Source organism: Cavia porcellus, unplaced genomic scaffold (genome assembly GCF_034190915.1).
Source record: "Cavia porcellus strain 051 isolate PalLab524CR breed Dunkin Hartley unplaced genomic scaffold, mCavPor4.1 scaffold_13, whole genome shotgun sequence".
NCBI classification, from domain to species: domain Eukaryota; kingdom Metazoa; phylum Chordata; class Mammalia; order Rodentia; family Caviidae; genus Cavia; species Cavia porcellus.
This window is the reverse complement of record NW_026947496.1, coordinates 69,102,894-69,116,025: the sequence shown is the minus strand read 5'-3', so window position 1 is coordinate 69,116,025 and position 13,132 is coordinate 69,102,894. Positions and strand designations below refer to the sequence as shown.

The following is a 13,132-nucleotide window of genomic DNA, read 5'->3' as shown; positions in this document are numbered from 1 at the left end:
GATGCCCTAATCCTTACTAAAACAAAAGATATTCTAAAAAATTATCTAGCAACATAAACCCAGAGACTATATATACAGGATATTTATCAGATAATTTCCAACTTTTTGGAAGGAACAATGAAAAATGATTGTAAATTTCAAATGTGACTGCTTCTAATTCTTAAAAAAATATGTAATAGATTTCTAAAACATAATAAAATATATGTGATGGAACATTAGGAAGACACTAAAATTTGCTTAATAGCAAGTCATTGTTAGAAAGCACTGTATGAAACAAGACAATATTAATTGTGGTGCCTCTGAATGAAAAGAACTAATAAATTAAATATATTGCCACTGATTTTTCTGTATGTTCATACTTTTCTATATAGAATACATTTTATTTTAAAATCAGGAAATAGAGAAATATAGACTGAAGAAAATAATAGAGAAGGAGTCTTTTGAAGACAATGCAGAAGGTGTGGAAAGGAAATACGAGTTATAAAAATGTTGTGCTTTTCATTTTAGGGACTAGAGGACACGGGGTAAAGTCATTTAAACTCCAGGCATTACCGCTACTTGTGAATTCTGTTCTCATTTTTAATTCATAGGAAAAGTTAGATTTTTATTACTCACTGTCAAATTCTCATTTGCTGCTCTGTCATCTTGACCCTGCTGATGTCTTCCTACCTTACTTCTACTATATTTCTCCTAGCACTGGAACCAAATTCTATCTGAGGTTTGGCAAAAACTCAAGGCACTTGAGCATTCCACTTTGAAAACACTAAGTATGACTGTAGAAATTCATCTATACTCTTAAAAATGATTTTAAAAAGAAATGAAACTTTTGGTGTGTATTTTGAGTCATATGATAAATCTCCAGTCCTTCGTATTTTTTTCTACTACAAAAGAAACTTCAGAGCATTTTCCCCCACTAGCATTGTTACTGGATAATTACTGGTATTAGAACACTAGTGTTTTAGAGGGTTATTCTTAGGAACTGACTTTCCTATGTGTTAAACATTTTTTTCTCACAGTTTTAGGTGATTTGTTTCTCTTTGTAGCATTGCACAAGTGACACATCATCACCAAACACTTGGTTACTTTTTCTTGTTGCTAAGACAAAATAACTCCTCCCAAGTTAATCCTTTGGGGCATAAGTCTCTTAATTTTCTCTGTAAATTTCTTAATTTTCTACTGTAATCTCTTAAGTTTCTACTGTAAATTTGTACGTGTGATAATGGCCAGCTGTGTATCTTAGTATCTTTCTCTGAGTGATTCAAGAAGCAGTTTATGGTTTATCCACTTGGTATGTTGAACAGCAATGAGTGCATGTGTGTGCAAAATTGTTAAAAAGGGATTTTGAATTACCTTTATGCACCATATAACCGGTTTTGTGTATGTTTACCTGAGCATCACAGAAGATCCGGTAGACCCACACCATTCCAGGATTTGTTTAAATCTTTTTCTTTTGATTTTTCTGGTAGAAGTAGCCTAATTCAGTAAAATGGCACATAAAAAAAACCAGATTTGAACTTTTTGGAGGAGGTCAAAAGTGAATCATCAGGATCATGCATGGATCATGGAGATGATCAATTATGGGAAAATATGTTTTTATAATAGAAGGGGTGTCTGGATGGATGGATGGTAATGATAAATAAAGATACTGATGTTTATCACTTAACCCAAATTCCTGTGACAGTGAAATGGAGCAAGAATTGACTGACAGACATAGGAAATACAAACTTCTTCTTTTCAGATGATGAAGAAAACAGCAATATGGGTACATATTTGGCTAACTGAAATACTGTGCAACATCTACACAACCAAGTGGGATAATCCAATGTTATAGCTAGATCTGAAAATGTAGTGACAATCGTGGCAGGGGTGAAACATATTGGACAGAATTCCAACACTGCCATGTAATGTTGCAAATTGTAACAGACAAAATGTTGCAAGATGCTGTGAAATATACAAAGGCTGAAATGCAAGTTAAACATTCTGTATGCACCAATAGCCATATTCAAAAATTAATTAGCCATGACACCTTACTTGCCAAACTGAAAGCATTCACAGATCTGCTGTACTTAGGACAGATTTCCTGTAGTTATCTTAGGAATGTAAAAGATTTATGGAAAAGTGATGGATCAAAATAAGGTATAAAAATCATGCACTTGTATAATCAAACATATTATGCTTTCATTTTAGACATTTATTATGGAACTCAGCCATGAGGTCCTTGTTCCTATAGTAATAAATCAAATGATACTGTGAACAGATTTTTTTCCTTCCATTTCCCAAACTAATCAGAATGTGACATTTGACAATTGGTTTACTGGATCCCACCTGATATTTTATTTGCTAATAGAGCACAAGTTGCCCAGGACAGAAACTATACAAAGAAACAAAGCAGAAATTCCAAATGCAATGTTGTAAATTTAAAACAGAGAATTACATGGTACAATCTTTGGATTTCACAATGATTTAACACTGACTTCATATATGGCAAAGAAAAACAAACTGGTACAGCTAATGTCAACATTTCTCCATGATGGAAATATTGATAGGGAAACCTCAACAAAATGGAAGCCCGAGATGAAATTGTCAATAACAAAACCAAACCAAAGACGACGTAGAGCTTTTGAAGAGTTATGCACCACCTATGATGTCACTTAAAACACAAAACATTCGCCAATGATTGTGTTTCACTGGATCCTGAACATGTGAGGTATAGTTTGATAGTTCACAAAGAAAATAACAAGGGCAAATTGTCACAGAGAAAGTTTCTCAGAGTTGGAGTCAAAGCTCGTAAACAATATTTACAGCAGAAGAAAACTAAATGTTTTTGCCCCGAGAACTATCTATGCAAAAAATGTGTGGAGCACAATGGTAAGCTGATAGGTAAACAAACAGGCACAGCATCACAAAGACCTACTACAATAACATAAAAAAATAAATGAAAAGATGTAAATTTTGCCCTACAAGAAAGTATAAGAAATCAAAACATAATACTATCAGTGTAAGTAATACTTGTATGAAGCATGAAGTTGTCAAGTATGAAGATTGCTTTCAGTGTGACAGTTTGAAGAAAAGTTCATTTTTATGGTTGACTTTTGCTTGTGCTTACATTATAGTTCACTAGACTTTTTGTTTTTGATGTTATCTTTTAGTTATTGTAAGCAAGAACACAATTGATGTGAAAATGTTGATGTCTATTCTAAACACAAAATACATATTAATAATTTATATACATAATATTTTACGTTCCTGTTAACTACACACTGAAAAATGTGCCTACTGACAAATTAGTAAGACTACTGAAAATTAAGAACCTACATAAATTAGTAAAACCACTGAGATGTCAAGCATGTCCCACAAAAAGGCCAGGAAAGCAAAAGACATGGGCTGTCATGTAAGTGATGTGTGGGAATGGAATGTGCTGTTGTAGGTACAGATGTCTTAGCGGTGATGAAGTAAAGATTATTTTTATACTCTGCTGTTACTATTTTCATTGTAGCTCATATGGGAATTTACTTATGGTGTTCTTTTTTAGATTTTGTACACCAAAAACCAGTTTATAGTGTCAATTTTTATAATAATTTTTATAATAAACATAATGCAATACTTTATTTTTGTGATTTTTCTGCTGAATATTCATCATTTAATACAACAAAACTCATAAAGTTAAAATTAAAAATTCATCAATAGAAATATTCTAAAGAATGCACATGGGACTGACAGAACTATGTGCTTGAATAATAACATTCATCTTATGCTCCAAGGGCTACAAGAGAAAATGCTTATTTGAGCTCAAAGTTCATACAGGTTTCAGTCCATATCTGATTGACTCCAAGAGGAGGTGGCATGGCACAGGAACATGAAAGAGGTGAAATAGTCCCTAGCAAGGCAGGCAGGAACCAGTCAGTCTGTCTTCTGTTTTTCCTATGTGTTCCATCCAGGCGATGAGCTTGGTTGGTGTTACTGCACCCAGGTTGAGGATTTACCCACACTCAGAACTCTGCTAAGCCAATCAGTGTACTAATTTAATTACCACACGTTTTATCCATATTCACATGACCTTAATCCACATTCACTTACTTTGAATCCAGCCACTTCCAAAATAAAGCACCACTTTTGAGTATATGAGGCTTTGTGGGGACATCTAGATATCAGCCATAATCAAATATATGATAAATTAGACAAACACAAATTTTCTGTGGAAAAGGTCAGTAGTACTCATTGTAATCTTCATGAGCCACATGCAGTCTCTTTTGCCACTACTCAAATCTAGCAACGGCTGCCTAAAAGCAATGACAGATGATTTGTAAATGTGTAGGCTTTGCTATTTCCCAGTAAAACTTCTTTAACACTGAAATGCAGATTTCATATGATATTCACATATCAAGATGTATTATTCTTATTTTGACATTATTTAATATATTAACTTGAAATTCAAGAAAAAAAAATAAAGACAACAGGTAGAGATTTGTTAGCAAATCACATTTTCTTGACTCCTCACCACAAATAAGCAGAACACACTAGATGATGAGCAAAAATCAGAGATTCTGATGCAGGTTTCATCCTTGCCTTGATCTTCAACCTGATAGATTTTTAAAGGATACAGTTCTTCACAGATCCTCCTTCTAGGAGATAGAAAATTAAAAGTATATTTATTCCAGGCTACTGGACTTACAACTTACTTTTGCCATACAACATGGAAAAAACAGTGTCATGCGAATCTACCTTGGTCTTCTTTCTAATCTGCTCTTACTCTTAGAAAGTAATACCATCACAACTTCATTGTACCACTAACTGGTAGATAAAAAAGCTCGTGACAAATGAATTAACTATCCCAATAGAGGCTCCTTAGTCCCTAGTTCATACATAAAGAGACCAAATGAGGTCAGAAAAACCAGCGCAGATCAAATGTGGAAGCCTCAGAGCAATACTAGCACAATTTTCTAACTTACAGGTCTCATGTAAGTAGTTATCATTAAATCCACTGAGTTTGGGAATTATGTTTAGTTACCCAGGAAAAATAAATAGATCCATTATGGCTTCTGCTTATTATGTGTAAAGCTATTCATGGTGGTGCATAAGCAGAAGAGAAATGATTATATGTGATTTCTGTAGAAGTCATGAAAAGAATGATACACTTAATTGAGGAGAAATGAAACATTTAAGAGGTTAAAAAAGGAACTGGTAGTTAGTGGGCTCCAGGCAAAATTAAAATTATCTGTTCCTCAAAATAGATCTCAAAGGCAGATATAAGCAACCAAACTCCATGTGTTTTTAAGTTCAAATGGGTAACTGGAAGAGTAAGTTCCAAATATTGTCCTATTTGATTTGAATCTTTTTTAAATTACTGTTACAAATGACCTATCTCAAAATATAAATTAATTTTTTAACTTGAACTTACAAAGGACTTTAGTGTAAGTTGTGTTCATGGATTTATGACTTCATACTTACTCATTTTTATTTTGAAATTATTTTAGAAAATATCTTATTAAATGTAGTGGGCATATTTATTGATGCACTATTCACAAAAACCAAAAATGGAAACAACATAATTGTCCATAAATTGACAAATGGATACAGAAAACATGGAACATATACAAGTTAAATAATACTATTCAGCATAAAAATGATAAAATTCTGTTATTATAACAACATCTTTCTCCCTGGTATGTGCTCAAAAGAATTAAAGATGATACACTATAGTGATGCAGGCATATGCATTTTTATAGCTGCTCAGTTCACAATAGCTAGGCTCTGAAAACCCAGTAGATGAATGAATAAAGAAAATTATATATAAATACATATATCTGAATATTATTTGACTATTAAGAAGAGCACAATTGTGTTACATGTTAGAATAGGGATGAAATCCAAGACTTCCATGCTAAGAAAATTAAGCCATGCTGAGTAGTTAAGTATGACATGTAAAATAAAGGCGATAGGCCAGGAAACTACAAGGCAGACTTCGAGAGATAGGGAAAGAGGACCAGAGAAAGACAGGAGAAAAGAGAGAGATAAGTAGTGGGATTTAGAATGATCAAGATATATTAATGAATGCAACAAATTCCAAAAATGAGCCTGTTCATTCCATACTTCTGTATTATTAACATGCACTAATATTAAAGATAGTCAGTGAAATCACAACCTGGTTTAACATAATGAGAAAATAGCTGTCATTACAAAAAATACTAAAGATTGGGTAGGACAATACTGTATACATTACTGACCTTGTATGTTTTTTAAGAATAATTATGTATGTATTTGAGAACATGTATACAGTAAAAAAGATGTAATTACTATAAATGATTAATGATAACCAAGTTATATCTATAATTTCCTCTAATTATAAAAAGTGGATGTTAGCATCAACTAAAGTGATAAAAAATTGGAATAGAGAAGCATTAAATGAGGTTTTTTTTGCAATGACAGTTTAGAAAGTTAGAGATGCCAGAAGCATAGATTTCAAAGTACAGAAGATTTACTAGATAGATCTGTGGCTAAGAAATACTAGTCAACATAATTTTAGGTTAATTTTCTGTTCATTAGAAAGTTGTAATTCAATTTTTAAAAAGCCAGTCAGTTATCTTTCATAAAGCAATTATTAATAGATTTTACCTAGAGGACATTTGTAGCTAATTTAGTACAAGATCCTACACACTGCGAACTGATCAGCTTTTACTAGTATTTCCTTCAGTGTTAGACTTCTTCAAAATATACTGAAACATGAGAACTCTAAACTTGGCTCTCATGGCCTGCTAGTTAAAGTGAGATTCTGTAGAAACAGACTAGAAGCAAGCATTTTTGTTTTAGTGTAATATTGAAGGATACTTTCAGAAGGAAGTGAAAGACAAAACACTAACAAATGCTAAAAATGAGATTCGTTGTAAGCAAGAGTCTGAATTCATTCAAACCTCTTAGGGTCCTTTGGAATAGTTATCATACTACAAAATTTACCCAACTCAGAGCCAAGAATTTGTTCTCATGTGAGTATCTCACTGACCAAGGTGAGGACTAAAGCTCTCATTCAGTAAAAGGTAATTTTGAAGCCAGAAAAAGGAGAATCTCTGAACTCATTAGCCAAAAATGAGGGCCTCTGAATAAGTATCAAAAGCTTATTTTTTTTTTAAATCGGTACCAGGGATCAAACTCACAACCACACACTTGCAAGGCAGGCGCTTCTGCCACTGAGCTAAATCCCCAGCCCAAGTACCATAAGCTTATAAGGGGATCTGAGTGGATCACGGATAGCATCCACTAAAGTTGATTTCAAGTAACAAAGTATTTCTAAACAAACATTTGAATGTACAGTTAAGTATAATTATACCTGACTGCTCTTAACTCTTTCTCCCCTCAGAGTTACTTAGAAGTGTCCTATCTTTTAGAAAATCATTAACAGAAACTTTCTCCAAATGGATTATTTGCACAACTAAATAAAAGAATGCTTTTGGAAATGGTTCCTGTACTGTTCTTGGCACCCACCACTACACAGTTTGTTTCTATATGTTCATTTACTTGTTTAAAAATAAATTTTAATATGTCTATTTAAAATTTCCAACATGATATTCTGGGATACATATAGATAGCCCAATGACTGTATAGCAAAATAGATCAGCACCTATTATTGAACAGCGGCATTTTTGGTCATGATAACAACACAACCTTAACAAAGCTTCCGGATACAATGTTGTTAACTTTGGTACTCATTTTGTAAATTAGTTCATGCCACATTTTTACTCTTTTGTACCCTTTGTCCTATTAACTCTTTATTTTTGAACTTGCTGCTCTTGATCTATTCCCCTTACAGAGATTAGGATTCTATCAAAGAATTCAAGCACTTGGCACTGTGCCTGGCTCAAAGTGAATATAACCCAAAACTTAACTCTAAAAGTGATAGTATTGCTCCCAATGTTTATCAAATAGGGACCCCTCTTGATGAGGAAAACATACTTGTGGGATTATGTTCCTGTGTGATGTTCAGAAATTAGAAAGAATGATATCTGATTTTTGCTGTTGTATAATTCAACTGTACTCACTAGGACATGATGCTACAGAGAATTAAATACTCTGAAATCAACTGCTAAGGACCATCAATTCACACTGTCTAGTTTTACAAACTTCCCTGAGGGATAAATGAAGACTTGGGATTTTTGGTATCACTCTTTGAAATTTCCCATTATCCTATTAGGGATAGGCCATCCTTTCCCATCTACTAAGACTAAGACTGAAACCACTAAAACTCATACTAAAGCTACTAAGGTTAAAATTACGATGACTAAGACTAAGACTAAAACTACTAAGACTAAAGATGTTCTGCGGCAAGATTCTTCTCCGCATAAAACTGTAGTAACTGAGTCAGTCGATAATCCCTTGCTCAAATTCTCTCCTCAGTTAATAAATGCTAAAGTTCAGCAGCCTCATGGCTCTATGTTCCTCGTGAACAACTTACCACTCTCCCCAGTGTCCCTGCTGCACTGCCATTTTGTTTCTTTGTCTTTCTTTGTTTCCACTGTGTGTCATAGCACTTCAAAGGAGACTGGGGGTCAGTGCAGGGTCTCTAATAATCAAGCTGCCCGAGGACATGGAAGTTCTCCATCATGCAAACTACAGAACTCTGAAGAAAGAAATTGAAAATGAGATAGAAAAATGAAAAAAAAAAAAAAAACACAACCACAATAACAAAAAAGAAACTTGGTCCTGCAAAGTCCTGCAATAATAATTAATACTATTAAATCTGTCACATTATCAGTATATTTAAGGCAAAAATTCTTTTAGGCATCGATGCACTTTTTAAAATTTTCCATGATATCACAATCACAGAGTATATTATATTTTTAAAACCATATCTTCTATATTTTTGCTATATACATATATGCATATATAATTGAACCATATGAATTTAACAATGTTAGACCACGTCTAAAAAAAAATGGAAATTTTATATGGTCAAACTAATATTTATACTAAGTAGGTTGTATAGGTGTGTCCTTAATCCTCTTCCACATCATTTCTTGGCCTCACCAAGAACAAAGGATAAAGATGGATTCTTTATTAGTTAACAGTTAAGTTCTCCTGATCTCAGAACAAAGGTATGATTTCTAGCCAGCAGTGAATAAAAACCTAAACTTGCATGCACCCTACCCCACACACATAAATTCTAGTTACGATTTGCTTTAGAATATCATCAAATTTATAATGCAAGAATAATTGGTGAGTTTAAATAATTGAGTTTTTCATCTGTCCACTAGATTTATTTCCCCACTGGTTGAAGTTTGTTTTAGTAGTTTTATTATTTCTAAAAATTCTTATACTTGCTTTGGTAAATTTAGTATTGTATTTGTTTGTTGTCGCAATAAAAGGCATCTTTTAACACATTTTATTTTCAAAATATTAATTACTGGTTTGCATAAATATAATCAATATTTAAACTATCATATTATCTCCATAAATTTTGTCAAGTTTTAAGATTATTTATTTGTTTATAAATTCACTGATCTTTTGATATGAAAATTTACATCTGGGTAACCACAATTTAGGTTTAGCCTATCCATGCTTTCATCCTTTAGTCTTTTCCTTTTTAAAAAATTTTTAAGTAATTCATATATTTCTTTCAGTAGACATACTTTAAAAGTTTTACTCAGTCAATAAGTTAATTAGAAGTGCTTAATTATACTGCATATTTTTAGCCTGGTTATATTTAGATATGTGTTCATACATATATAAATACATGGATAAGTAGATATTTTCTAGTAATATTATACCTTAAAATCAGATGAGGTTTCTCAATATCATTTTCACTAAAGGAATGAAGACTCTTTGAAACAATGGTCAGTACTGGGCTGGGGCAAAAACCGTATAATATAAGCCAAGGACATTATATTACTCTTGCTAATTCACCTGAGAGCACGAGCACTTTACATTTGCCAGAAACTAGGTTAAGAAACTATGCATTTGTCAAGATTATGAATTTGCCAAACTATGCTAAGAAACTTTACATTTGCCAGAAATTATGCTTGATGTGTATCCTACTATTTATTTTATGCCATAATTCTATGGATTGCATGATGGGGGTTGAGATAAGGTCTTTCTCTGTTTAGAATGGCATTGAACTCCCTATGTAGCCCAGGCTAGTTTAAAATTTACAGTAATCCTCCTGCCTCAGCCTCTCAAATGCTGGGATTATAGATGTGTGCCACCCTGCCCAGTGACTGGAATGTATGTTTTTTAATATTGATTTACTGAATGCAGCACTGAAGTTCACACAGGTTGTCTTTGTTATTTTTCTCTCATTGATGAGATAGCATACCTGATGCCCAAAATTATGGAAGTGAATGTTTATTTCTTATAGTTATTGGGGGTTTCAGTTCATACTCAGCTGGCTGCAAGGCAGGATGGCATGGGCAGGAGCAGCCATTCATGGCCACCCCAAACAGCAAAACTTGAAAGGGACAAGAGCAAAGACACTCCTTCTTCCCACCTTTACACTGTATGCCAGCTCCGCCTCTGGGTGGATGTAGCAGTCACACCACCAATCCCAGTGCCAGACAACCAGCAATCACAAATGCCAGACTCAGCCACACCCATGACTGCGTAAGTCTTGGGGGAGGGGGCATCCGAACAAATCATAAGATAAGTAAAATAGCTTTCTAAGATCACAGATATAATAAACTGGGGAAAGTTCAGTTCAAATATAGGACCATGCTTTTCAGTCAGTAGTCTAGTGCAGAATTCAGTGTTTTATGCCCTCTGTCAGGAAAAAGGTGACACCAAACTCAAGACATTCACTACTTCCTCAATATTTCTTATGCTAGTTCACTTATAGCAAACAATTTATCCTCAACCTGACATAAACTCTTTTAAAATCCAGCACAAATAACTTCCTTATCATTAAAATCCCTTAATTAGTAAAAGCAAAATTTATCTCTTTCCACAGTCCTTCCATGAACTTGTTTGTGCATGTAAAATGATGTCTCTCCTTGCTTCATAAGAGATGCAGCCATCTTCTCAAAAACTCCTATATTTCATTGCAATATTTTGTTCTTCTTCATGTTCCCTGAAGAATAAAGCATTGTGTCCTATTCAGGCCTAAGTCCAGAGCATAAGGGAAGCATAGTTTTGCTTGCTTGAAAAAAATTATATCTCTCAAGGAATTTTATCCAGATGCCTTATTTATTCGCTTCTTTTCTTGTCTTTCACTGTCTGAATATTTCAAAATATTTTATTTATTTTTCTTTTTATTATATGTTTGCAATGCATAGTAATATTGGTTAATTGGTACATATACCTCTTTTTATTGTTATTCCTGAAATCTTTCTGAAATATTCACTTGTCAATATAATTATAGGTTTCTAATAATACCTACTAGTTTTCCCTGAACTTTTCCTATGAATGCTTTCACCTGTTTTAATCCACTGAGCTCAGAGTTCTTTAACCTGGTCGAGGAAATCTTTCCTTTCTTCTTTTCTTTTCCCTTCACTTAATATAGATATGTCATACTATATTCAAAACCTTTTCAACCTAATTTTTATAGAATGTTTTAAGACTTCATTCCCTGTATTTCAAGTACCATAATGCTGCACCTTCAAATAAAATATCTCACTCCAATTTTTTCCCTTTCTCTACAAAATAATCTCATCTCATTTTCTAAATGAAACACAGAATATTTGGTTAAACCTATTCTATGTCTGCCATGATTTTAGATTTTGATTCATGCTTACATTCATTCATTTAAACTTATAATTTCACTGAATTGTTTATATATCTCATTTTTTCAAGTTATTTTTGCTGATAGTTATAACCTAATTGCAAGGAAGTAAATAGAGGTATGAGTTCTATATAGCTTCTTGAGTTTACAACATAATTCTAATAGTTTTTCCCCTTGTTACATTTTTTAAAAGTTAGTACATATTTTTTGATCTGTCATACATTGAATGCGACAAGGAAAGAAATAAATGGACCCAGTTAGGCAGACTTCCTTTTGAACAGATAAATTTTGCTATTTGCAACTAAGCACATCACTAGCCCAACTTTCTTTTTGCTACTAGGATTACTCAGTCTGTCTCGTAACATGGAACTCCAGTACCCAGCTGCAGGCTCACTGAGTTCTGATTCCAGGCCACTGGTCCGAATGGCATACATGTCTGCTTCTCTTGCCCTCACTTTTCCTGTCCTTCTTGCAGTTGATAGCACTGTTGACCCGGTCCAGGAGATAAATAACTGCATTTATTTTTCTTACAGTTGCTAGTTCTTGGACTCTTAGTACCTCTCCAGAGTAATGCTCCCCACCCAGACTCCATTCTCCAGTCCTGTGTATTGGGAGTGACTGTAGTATAGGTAGAGGTTATCTTGAGTCATGTGCATATCACGCCTTATGCTTTGTTCATAATTTTCTGAAATCGAGTTTATAGGATTTTTATTACAGTTACAGGAAGTAGAGAGAAAGAACTTTTATCTTCATTTCTATTGAATAAACAGCTTTCACAGCATGGTGGCACTCAAGTTTTTAATTTTATGAATCCTATGATCTTTCAAATGATGGGGTAAATTGAATAGGTAATGGCAAAGATGCAAAATTGTAATTGATTTCTACTATAAACTTAGATTTGTATTTTAACACATTATCTCTCCATAATTTTGTTTTCTCACTTACACAATAGAGCTACATCATCTCCATCATTGTGCCAAAAAGTCAATACACTCAATATATAAAACACTTATATCCATTTGTACATGGAAAATACTTAGAACAGTGATTGGTGCACTCAATCAGTGTTATTGCTAATCATTATCCAAATAAAATCACAACTTTCTTAAAATGTTTTTATTTTGTGTATGATTAGTGGTTTTATCTAAGACCCATTTAAATCTCTGATATTATTATGCTTACTGTGACTTACCGATTCACATTAATTTACCAATAATTATTGACTTTATTATTGAAACAACTTTTATATCATCTCTTCCTCAACATCATTATTCTGAAATCAAATATATATTGATGTGTAATAATATATTCCATTAATATTATACATCTAGTAATGAAAATGTCATTGAATTTTTTTAATATTTTGTATTCATAACTATTTTTTGAAGAAATGTGATAACTTATAGAAAATTTATGATTCATTGCCTCTGGTGT

The 13,132-nt window shown here is 33.1% G+C and overlaps 1 long non-coding RNA gene across 1 annotated transcript in view; it reads right to left on the bottom strand.

The window, feature by feature from the left end:
* Positions 1 to 2,176: 2,176 nt before the first annotated feature.
* The window catches only part of LOC134478431 (uncharacterized), a 51,388-nt gene continuing 40,432 nt past the window's right edge, over positions 2,177 to 13,132 (bottom strand). Inside the window, exons 4-5 of the long non-coding RNA XR_010051049.1 lie at positions 8,444 to 8,608; positions 2,177 to 4,622 (exon numbers count right to left, since the gene is read on the bottom strand). This is a non-coding gene — a long non-coding RNA (uncharacterized LOC134478431). The remainder of the gene's footprint in view (positions 4,623 to 8,443; positions 8,609 to 13,132) is intronic.